The sequence below is a fragment of the Octopus sinensis genome, linkage group LG5 (genome assembly GCF_006345805.1).
Source record: "Octopus sinensis linkage group LG5, ASM634580v1, whole genome shotgun sequence".
Taxonomy (NCBI): domain Eukaryota; kingdom Metazoa; phylum Mollusca; class Cephalopoda; order Octopoda; family Octopodidae; genus Octopus; species Octopus sinensis.
Window position 1 is genome coordinate 47,377,606 of NC_043001.1, and position 10,150 is coordinate 47,387,755.

General features: G+C 35.0%; 1 protein-coding gene across 7 annotated transcripts in view; it reads right to left on the bottom strand.

Moving 5' to 3' along the window:
- Nucleotides 1-10,150, bottom strand: part of LOC115212003 (major egg antigen) — a 191,358-nt gene that overhangs the window by 47,805 nt on the left and 133,403 nt on the right. The window contains exon 1 of one of the 7 annotated variants that reach the window (XM_029780791.2): nucleotides 1,048-1,651. The exons of the other annotated variants lie outside the window; for them this stretch is intronic. The gene's annotated coding sequence lies outside the window, so the exon portion shown is untranslated. Of the gene's footprint in view, nucleotides 1-1,047; nucleotides 1,652-10,150 lie in introns of those variants that run through there. 7 annotated transcript variants of the gene reach the window in all.

Here is a 10,150-nt window from a genome sequence, read left to right on the forward strand (position 1 = left end):
CTCAAATAACCGATGAAAGCCAATGGGCAGATAGTCATTGTAGCTGAGACCAGCTCACGGTCGCTGTGATTAACAAGAGCCTGCAGATAGGAGTCTATATCAGTGCATGATGCTCCAATTAGGTGAAGGGTATAGGCTAGAGAACAAAAGTCTTTTACCCTAAGGTACCTGCTGAAGTTGCAGAAAGATTCTAAGCAATGCAATAGCTTCAGGCAGAGGAAATAATAATTTATACAATCACACGAGTTAAGCTACAGTAAGTTTTGCTATAGGATTTTCCCCCAGTATATACTAGGTGTTGCATTTCAGTTCACTCTAATGCAAAGTTACGAAATCTTTTGATATGTACATATACGAAAAACTGAGGACTTTTACTCAGTACACGTAAAGTCAATATAATACTTCCTTTTTTGGTATTGAGTGCTAGCAGTTATTCTAAATATTAGCGCCACCAAAAAAAAAAAAACCACCCTCCTGGAATTTCTTAAATGAATAATTTTTAATAAAATGAAATTTTCCGGAGATACCGGCCATAATTTAAGAAAAAATTACCAGAGTTGAATTTGTTGGTACGGCTGATTTGTATGATATAGGCATTAGAATATACCCGCATAATCCCTGTTATTTCTAGCATGGCTAAGCAACCTTGAAGTTTATTTAAAAGTGAGAGATAAAAAAATTAAAAAGAAATATCTAAAAAGCGAGTGAGTACTATTCGACAAATATAGGATACAAAGGTAAAATTGACGTAACAGAAAATTTACTCAAATTGGGAAACAAGTGTGAAAATATTGTTAGGGGAGTAGTAGAAAACCGTCAAGAGGGCGGTTATATATATATATAAGCGTGTGTTTGTGTTTTGTGTCTGTTTGTGTGTGCATGTGTGTATATACATATGATACATATTTTTTATAATTTTGTACATATGTATATATAGGTGTGTGTGTATGTATAATCTGCGTGATTGTGTGTGTGTGTGTGTGTGTATGTGTGTACGAACTTGTGCACGCGAGTATGATTATGCATGAAAAGTATGCAAGGCCTTACCTTGAAATATGATGGTGGAAGGACATGTAAAATGGATGCCAATCCAGATTCTCCATTGTCGCTTGTGACGTCAGCTATGTCGCAAATAGCAGGTAATGGCTTCAACTACATTTGTTGCCTAATATACTAGAACTTTAGGGGTTTTCACTCTTAAAGCTGTTTTATATATTTCTCTGCATATGAGTTTTCAATTGTGAGTGTGTGTGTGTATTTATGTAAGTATTCCTCGAAGTTTACTTTTTAGGTTTGGCTAAATCAGAAAGTAATTCCGTGAGATAGAGAAATAATTGTATTATCTCTTATCTATTGTAAACGCAATATTCCTTAGACACCCAGGCAAGTTTCAATGTAAGTGAGGCGTTTTCTTTTACAATTATTTTTACTTTTCCTCACGCTTTGCTAAATTCTAGCAAATTACAATTTTGTTGCAGTGAAGCAAGAAAACAAGTGGCAAAATTCTTCACCAAAAAAAGAAATAACAGCAACTCTTTGATGCTGTATACTACTATTACGTCTTATACAATATATATGCAAGCACGTATATATAACTTGACAGACACAAAAGCTAAAACTATGGCAAGTTTTCTCAAGCCTTTTTGCGATGCCAACTGAGATTAACAGCTGGCGTTGCTCACACTTCTAAGAATATGCGAGTCTATGGAGGAAACGGAATGGTTAATCAGAAGTTATCTATTCACAGCCAATGGCTAGCCCCCAAACAGACGTCCAGATTGAATGTATTTATTTATTCTCCTTCTAGAGCCACCGACGATCATGCGCAAAGGTCAGAAAGTTTAAGACAGACAAGATGTTCGTAAGCTGACATAACATTTAGAATAGAAGAAGAAAGAAACAGAAGTGAAAATCGTGATAAGGCGGACGCGGGCAAGATAGAGTCAAGATATAGAACGAAGGATATACATATATAAACATACGTTCAGGCATCCGCTTTCTAACCTCCTCATCCTTGTTTCTCCCTCTATGCGTGCGAGCACGCACGCACACACACAGACGACCACATACACACACACTCACATATATTATACATATATAATATACGTATATATACATATACGTATATATATACATATACGTATATATACATATACTTATGTATATATGCATACATATTTGGATGCGTATATACATACATTTACAAATATGAATTTATACATGCATACACACAGATATACGTGTGTATTATTTTCATGCGTAACTTCAAACGTATGCAAAAATACACAATGTGTACGTGCATGTTTAATTTGCGTGTGTTCGTATATATATTTTGGCCAAATCTTTAATTTGACCGAACATTCAGAAGAACTCAATACTTATATAAATAACAATAAAGCAAAAGTTTATAACAAATGTAAATAATTTAAGCAACGCAACTATGCTTTCACCCAAAGTGGGATTCTCAGAAACCATAACACTTTGTATCTTTGGCTCGCCGTATAATTATTTAAGACATTTTTCAAGTGAGTATTTGTACCATTTTCGAATAAATATTAAGTCTGAAATACAGAAAGTTAGAAACAGATAATATTTTTAGCCGACAAATTCATTTGAAAAAAATGAGAAAGATCGCCAGAGAAGCTAATTATGTGACTTGCGAGCCTACTACAACCTCTCATGCAAATATATATATGCTTATCCGTTTATGTACAACTATATACACACGCACGTTATGTTAATTCTTGCCTATTTTTCTCTCTTGTCAAATGACGTTATAATCTCTCTTATGACGTTTTCTTGGATTGGAATTTTATTTATTCATTATAGCTTTGTAAATTTTAACCATTATTTTTTTTTTCGAATATGGTGCAAAATACTTGGAATCGGCTGAAGCCCTTTTGTAATGATTATGCTACGTCTAACAAATCTAAAATTTTCAACCTCTAAGTGTAAGAGCAAAGATTTTTCACAATAACAAATGTATTACGCGCGCGTGTCCCTTTTATCGCCTTATTAGAAACCCATACGGTTATATCTACACACTCGAATCAGGGGAAGATAAAACACAAGAAAGAAGGGATGTTGCTGTTGTTGTTGTTGTTGCTGTTGTTTTTGTTATCATTAATGGTGATGGTGATGATGATGAAGATGAGGATGATGGTGATGATGATGATAGAACGAATTAAGAGTTAAAGAAACAGTAAAAGTAATGTAATGGACGGGAGAAGGAATGAGTTGACCATCAAGATAGCACTGCATGTTCTAAATGAAAGGCAATATGGAATGGAATGCCGGAAATCATAAAACCTTAATTTAGAACACGAAGATGGAAGATGTGGTTTATAAACTCATATTTGATAAACAAATTAAACAAAACTATAGAAACAAGTTGTTATTGATTAGCCATAGGTCAGACTTGACAGTGCAGATCTAATATCCTTTCTACTATAGGCACAAGGTCTGAAATTTGGGGGAGGAGAATAGACGATTACATCGATCCAAGTACTCAGCTGGTGCTTATTTTATCGATCTCGAAAGGATGTAAGGCAAAGTTGACCTCAGCGGAATTTGAATTCAGAACGTAAAGACGGGCAAAATACTGCTAAGCATTTTGCCTGGCATGCTAACGTTTCTTATTTCTTTATTGCCCACAAGGGGCTAAACATAGAGAGTACAAACAAGGATAGACAAAGAGATTTAGTCGATTAGATCGACCCCAGTGCGTAACTGGTACTTAATTTATCGACCCCGAAAGGATGAAAGACAAAGTCGACCTCGGTGGAATTTGAACTCAGAACGTAACGACAGACGAAATACCTATTTCTTTACTACCCACAAGGGGCTAAACACAGAGGGGACAAACAAGGACAGACAAACGGATTAAGTCGATTACATCGGCCCCAGTGCGTAACTGGTACTTAATTTATCGACCCCGAAAGGATGAAAGGTAAAGTGGACCTCAGAACGTAACGTCAGACGAAATACCGCTAAGCATTTCGCCCGGAGTGCAGATCTAATATAAAGAGACACTCTAGCCGTGACTATCCGTCTCTCTGTGACTGCATTGTCCAATGTATCCTCTTTAAAAAAAAAATCCAAAGTTTATTTCTTATACTCTTTGATAGTTCACCATTATTATAAAACATTCTGCAATCATTCCCCGCTTAATCTACCTCATCTCAATTAAATTGATATTCATAACCAAGGCCTTCTCTACCCACTGAGATGCACCAAACTATATCCATGCCCGTCGGAGGATTTGAGACCTGAAAACTGTAAAGTTAACGAAACATTCGTTATTATTCAGTACTTCTTTCGTCTGTCCCTCTGTCAGTCTCTGTCTGTCTATCTGTCTCTCTCTCCCAGTTTACAGCTACATGAAATGAGGCATTTAACGTTTAAACGTTTTGGTCAATGTACGACCAGTGTTGAGAAACCAACTACCACCTTTTCGGTTCATAGGCTAACATCTTATCGACTTTGCCAGTTGTGGCAAGCTTAATATTATATTCTATATCAAAACAATAAAAATATTGTATATATTGGTTTATAAAAGAAATCCATCAAACTCCACAACATAAAATATTCCTGGACACTATATTAGAAACTATATTCTAATAGTGTTAAGTGTACCGATTCTAATATTCCGATACTGTAGGGTGTACCGATCAAGAAACATCATCGTCTCTTCTTTTATGGTTGATTAAGTACTACAGTAAACGAAAATATTCCACTAATCTATTATCATAAGTTTAACCTAAAAAGGTTTATTATTATTATTACTTTAATTTTTACATACATGCATAGCTAGACATATATGGAAATGAATGTCAAAGTTCTTGACGTTTGGCTTTTTGAAGATCATATTTAGAAAGAGAAACTAAGCCTAGCATTTGGTTTCCCGACTATATCGCTATTAAGATATTTCTTTAAAGGAAATATTTTCAATCAACTCATATTCTTGCTAAACATCATAAAATCTGTTTTTTTGAGGATAAAAGCACACTCGTCCCCTTCAGCCACGTTAGTAAAAGTAAAGACAACTGCGAATTTACATAACACGCAAATGATTATTATGTATACAAAGCTGTAAACACCCATGCCTACAAACAGACCTACAAACAGATATCGAACTACGCAAAAGCTGATAAAGGTGTTTATGGTTCTGTTAAATGGAACATCACCTGGGGATAGTTGGTGGCCCAAAACAAGTTTGAGGTTTATGAATATCTCTTCAATGATAAGCCCTCATATACATTAAATCACATAGTTTCACATATTATATCACATATGCATTACATCACAAGCGTTTCAAAGTTTTAACTTAACACCTGTACCATAAAACAAAAATGTGTACATTGAATCAGTATATCGAAAGTCTGCTATAAATGTTATATCTTGATTGAAATTTTGAAGGAAAATATTAATTTATTCTTCTAGTTGATCAGTCATTGGACTACAGCTACATCGGGGCACCACCTTAAACTTAGTTAAAGACAATCTCTGACGATCTATTACGGTGCCCCAAAGACTAAACTTCCTTTTCAAGACCAGACAATACTTCAAATCTGATCAGTTTCTGTCCATCTGCAAAGCTCAAGAAAAGACTCACGTTGAAGCACTGTTCACACAGTTGAAACAGTGCTATTGTTACACACACTATATTCTAGACCAGATAAATACAGAATTTCAGTTGATTGTCAAAGTTTCCTTTGTCGCTATAACCAGATACAACATTTTCGAATCACTATTTTAACAGTGTTTGCTTTCCTGAACTGCCAAGCTACATAACTCCTTCACGCATATTTATCTAACAACAGTTTTCTTTTCTTCTCGTCACCTACTATGTTTCTCCACCGTAGTTCAACATGAAATATATCAACAAATCCTTTTTTTCTCAGAAATACACTCCCGGATCTCATCTCATCTCGTTTACTTTTTTCTTGCAGACAACGCTCTTGAAAAATTATCTAATGTACTATATATGTCGATGATTACAGGTTATTAAGGATCTATAAAACAACCGACCTTTGCAATCAGGTGTCTCTATTATTCTGAGAAGTTGTTCTAATTACAACTGGTTTGCAAGGAAACACACTGATCTTACTTGGTATCAACTCCATCAAAATGTCGCAGGCACAACGGCAACGAATGAAATATGAAGCTAGGTTCAAACTGAAAGTTGTACAATAAGTCAAAAAAATACAACAGCACCGCTGACAGGCAGTTTATGACCAACGAAAAGCAAGTCATTTTCTTCTGATTAAAAATACATTTTAAAAGATGTTCAAAAACAATTCATACATGACTCGCAAATAAACTGAGATAACTTTTTCAAGTTTAAAATCTGGGACCAAATTTTCGGCTTATATGCCGGCATGTAATAGACTTTGGCACTTTGTGCTAATTCAACAGCGATGAGTGGAGAATCCCATAATCTACTGAGATGGTGTAACCAGATCACTGAAGATTATCTTGAGGTATGTACCGCAGGCAAAGAAATCTGGTGGAACCCGTATATAGCCCCATTATACCTATATGAGGATTTGAACTTAATCTTGCTAGCTGACGAACCATTTGTCAGTTTTAATACGTTGCCTCCATTTGAAGTGTTAAGTTGTTCATAATAATCTGTTGCACCTCTTGAATGAATTAAGTATTTCCATTCTAGACAAAACGCAATGCTGATAAAGGATACGGACAGGATGCTAGAAAACAACCACTCGGCTTGTTTTTTAGTATTCTGTCCACACAGCTGGAATCTCAATTTAATAGTTATGTGCAATAGTTAGGTTGAGTTAAAATCCAAACTAAATAATTAAGCCTGATATTTTACAAGTGAACCATCACTGTGCATAACTTGCATAATTTCATATCTTAGACAGACTTAGGTGTGCCAATATATGTGTACGTTTTGCTAATCGTGTAATAAGGTGTACTAATGAACGCCTGTTCACCAGATTAGCTTAATTACCGATACGACAGCATACAAGATACGAACGATAAGCTATTTTCCACATGCTCTCATAAATTAACTTATCTGCAGTATGTATACGTAATATCATATTGAAATAAACAGGTTGTGAATTAGTAAATCAGTAGAGCATTGGATGAAATGTCTTCCGGTATTTAATTACATCCTTTTACATTCTGAACCCAATCACACAGTGGTTGACTTTACTAGTCATCCATCTAGAGTTGATGAAATAATCACTAGCAACGTACTGGGACCGAATTAATTGACTAAACTACTCATCTACCGTGTGTGGCTTTGTTTCTTCTGTTGGAGTTGTATTTACCTCTCAGTTCTCCAGTGATCAATGCATTAACTAATAGTGATGTATCAGTTGGTTTTTATAGATTCCAATCCCCTCTGTGAAGACACTTATGCCAAGTGAAAAGAAGTCTATGATTACACCAGCATAGCGGTGAGGTTTTAGTAAAAGCAGCACACCATCGGTATAAATGTATTATTTTAGTTTCATTCCTCTTAGTCCTGAATTCAGATCTCATCCAGAATGACCTTAGAAAAAAATAAACCTAGAGCCAAATTTAGAGAACTCAGCATTACACCTATGTTAGTTATTTCTAACATCTAAGTTTGCAAAGAGAAAAGAAAAATTAACTATTATATTTAGCACAAGTGACACGGCGAAATGTCCGCAGCAGCTTTCACTGCACCACTTGGAGATCAATACTGTACCTTCTCAGCCAATTTGTCTCAACTCTTCAGAAATTTTGCCTTCAGCAGCTAACAACGAGATGGCTTTGCAAATACAATCACTATAATGGATTGATTGGAACTGAATACACACTAAGATGGGAATATGGTTATGGGTGATATTAAAGCGAACTGACGTAAGCAATTAAGATTAAAATGGTTCTTCAGGCTGTCAATACTAAAACAATGATGGTTACTGCTTATAGGAAAATGAAAGAAACGTCCTAATAACCTTTTAAAGGTTTTATGGTGAATGACAATCTTCCTCAATAGACGTATCAAATTTCTAATTGACTGCTAGGCATATATTATTATGATACATTTGTTAGTGAGCGCTATTGGCTGATTCGTATCCTGAAATTGGCACCACCTGTGTCCTTGGCCAAGATATTTAGCTTTTCCCAGTCGAGTTTATTTATGGTAGAAACCGTTAATGGCTGATTCTTATCCAGAAATCGGCACCACCTTTGTTCTTGCTCAAGATACAGTCGGGTCATTATGTGTTTTACATATGTAACTGCAAGGCGGTGTAGCTTTACCATAGTGAAGCCCTCAAGGGAGCCTCTACACGATCTATCGACCTGCAAGGAATAGCATTCAAATCTTTATCAAATTGCACGCTACCGCCTTAAAAAGAAACTACACTTGGATAATGTATGTATGACTAAGACGGAACACTTATTCATACGGCTTATTAACACGACTGGAACACCTTTGATCATATATCTGATCGGTCAGAGTTATAAATAACAACCACAGCATTGTTGAACTGATGAGTTAAAATTCTTCTCATTAATTAGCAACAGTTCTAATTAAACTGTCTTATCCGCTTAACGCTACGAAGATAAGCACTACCTGAGTTGATTCTTATGATTCACAGAAAGGAAAAGGACCTAGAAACATTACATGTATGAACTGATTTGTACATTAAATCTATAACTTTTATCTTATCTAGAAATTAACAAACTAATTAACCGGGGTAAAAAAAACTGTCTTTAGCTATGGAAAAATCTTTGATATTTATGAGCAAAATTCACTGAGATCCGTGAAGATAATAAAAGTTGATTTTTTAAAAATAAATTCTTCAAATTTTCCAAATATTTATATTTTATTAACGTTGAAAAGACGTAGGCGAGAATGCCAGACTAAATGTCTTATAGTTTTAGTTTAATTTCTCCTCTCTCTCTCTCTCTCTGCCTCTGTCTCAATGTTTCTCCTACTGTTATTACGATGGTCCTTGATCTGTTCAACAGACAAGTTGTCTTCAACCTTTGGCTAATCCTCTCCGATACATTAGTCTCTCCACCTCTTCTCTTCTGATCATCCGTACTTAGTCTCTCTCTCCCTCAATCCTCAGCGACTCTGGAACTTACTTTTATCTTTTTATGCACGTTACATGTCATCCTTCTACCTGCTAGATAGAAATAACAGCTAAATCTCCCTCAAATCACACTATATTGTCTTGAAAAGGAAAAACGCATAACATATGTAACTTAGACACATCAAGATTTTTCTCTTTAAAGAAAAAATATAGGATAATCATAAATTTATAGCTGGCACTCCTTTTATAATAGGTATTCTAGATCAGGGCTGATTTGAGGCAAAACAACAACCGCAAAAAACATCAATGTGAAGGATTCGAGTCATCAGATAAAAACACCTCGTCAAAAAAATTATGTGATTTTACTGTTACATACTATTGTAGTTACAAATGGCTTCTACGAAGGCGACAACGCCTTATATATCTAATAATCTACATAGAATAATTAGCTTATATGTCTGTTCGCTATCACATAGAGATAATGACTGAGTTTAACAGTAACAGAAGTAAAATGAATGTTAGTAAAAGGATGAAGTGCTAATCCTGTTCTGATATTTTACTTTCCTTTTAGCTTATATAAAGTATATTACGCGGTGTAGAATATGTTATTTTTCAAATGGAAGAATAGAAATCCGGTCATTCATTTTCTCCCCCTAATATTCCGAGGAGAGTTATAGGGCACCTCCTCCAAAGGGTCTTATCAGAAGCTGCCATTCTTACACTTTCTGACAGGATTCCCAAGTGTAACCAACTGAGACTATGGATAATGTCCAACAATCTTAGTCTTGGTTTACTCATCAGTCTTCTGCTAGTTGACACGGCTTGAAAAATCTGTCTTGCCATAATTTATTTTCTGAGCTAAAATCTCGCGTAGCTCGACTTTGAATCTATGATAGAAATATCACCCAAGAATAAGTACAAAAGAAAATATTAGGCTATTTATTATAAACAATAATATCTAAAATGCTCTGTGAATTTTGATAATCCTTATATTTTCATGTTTTTAAGTGATTTTGTAGGTTTTTTTTATTTATTTAACTAAAAATGAACCACTTATTCCGATAAAAATAATCTTCTTTTCAACTTAGTTACCTAATTAGATGTTT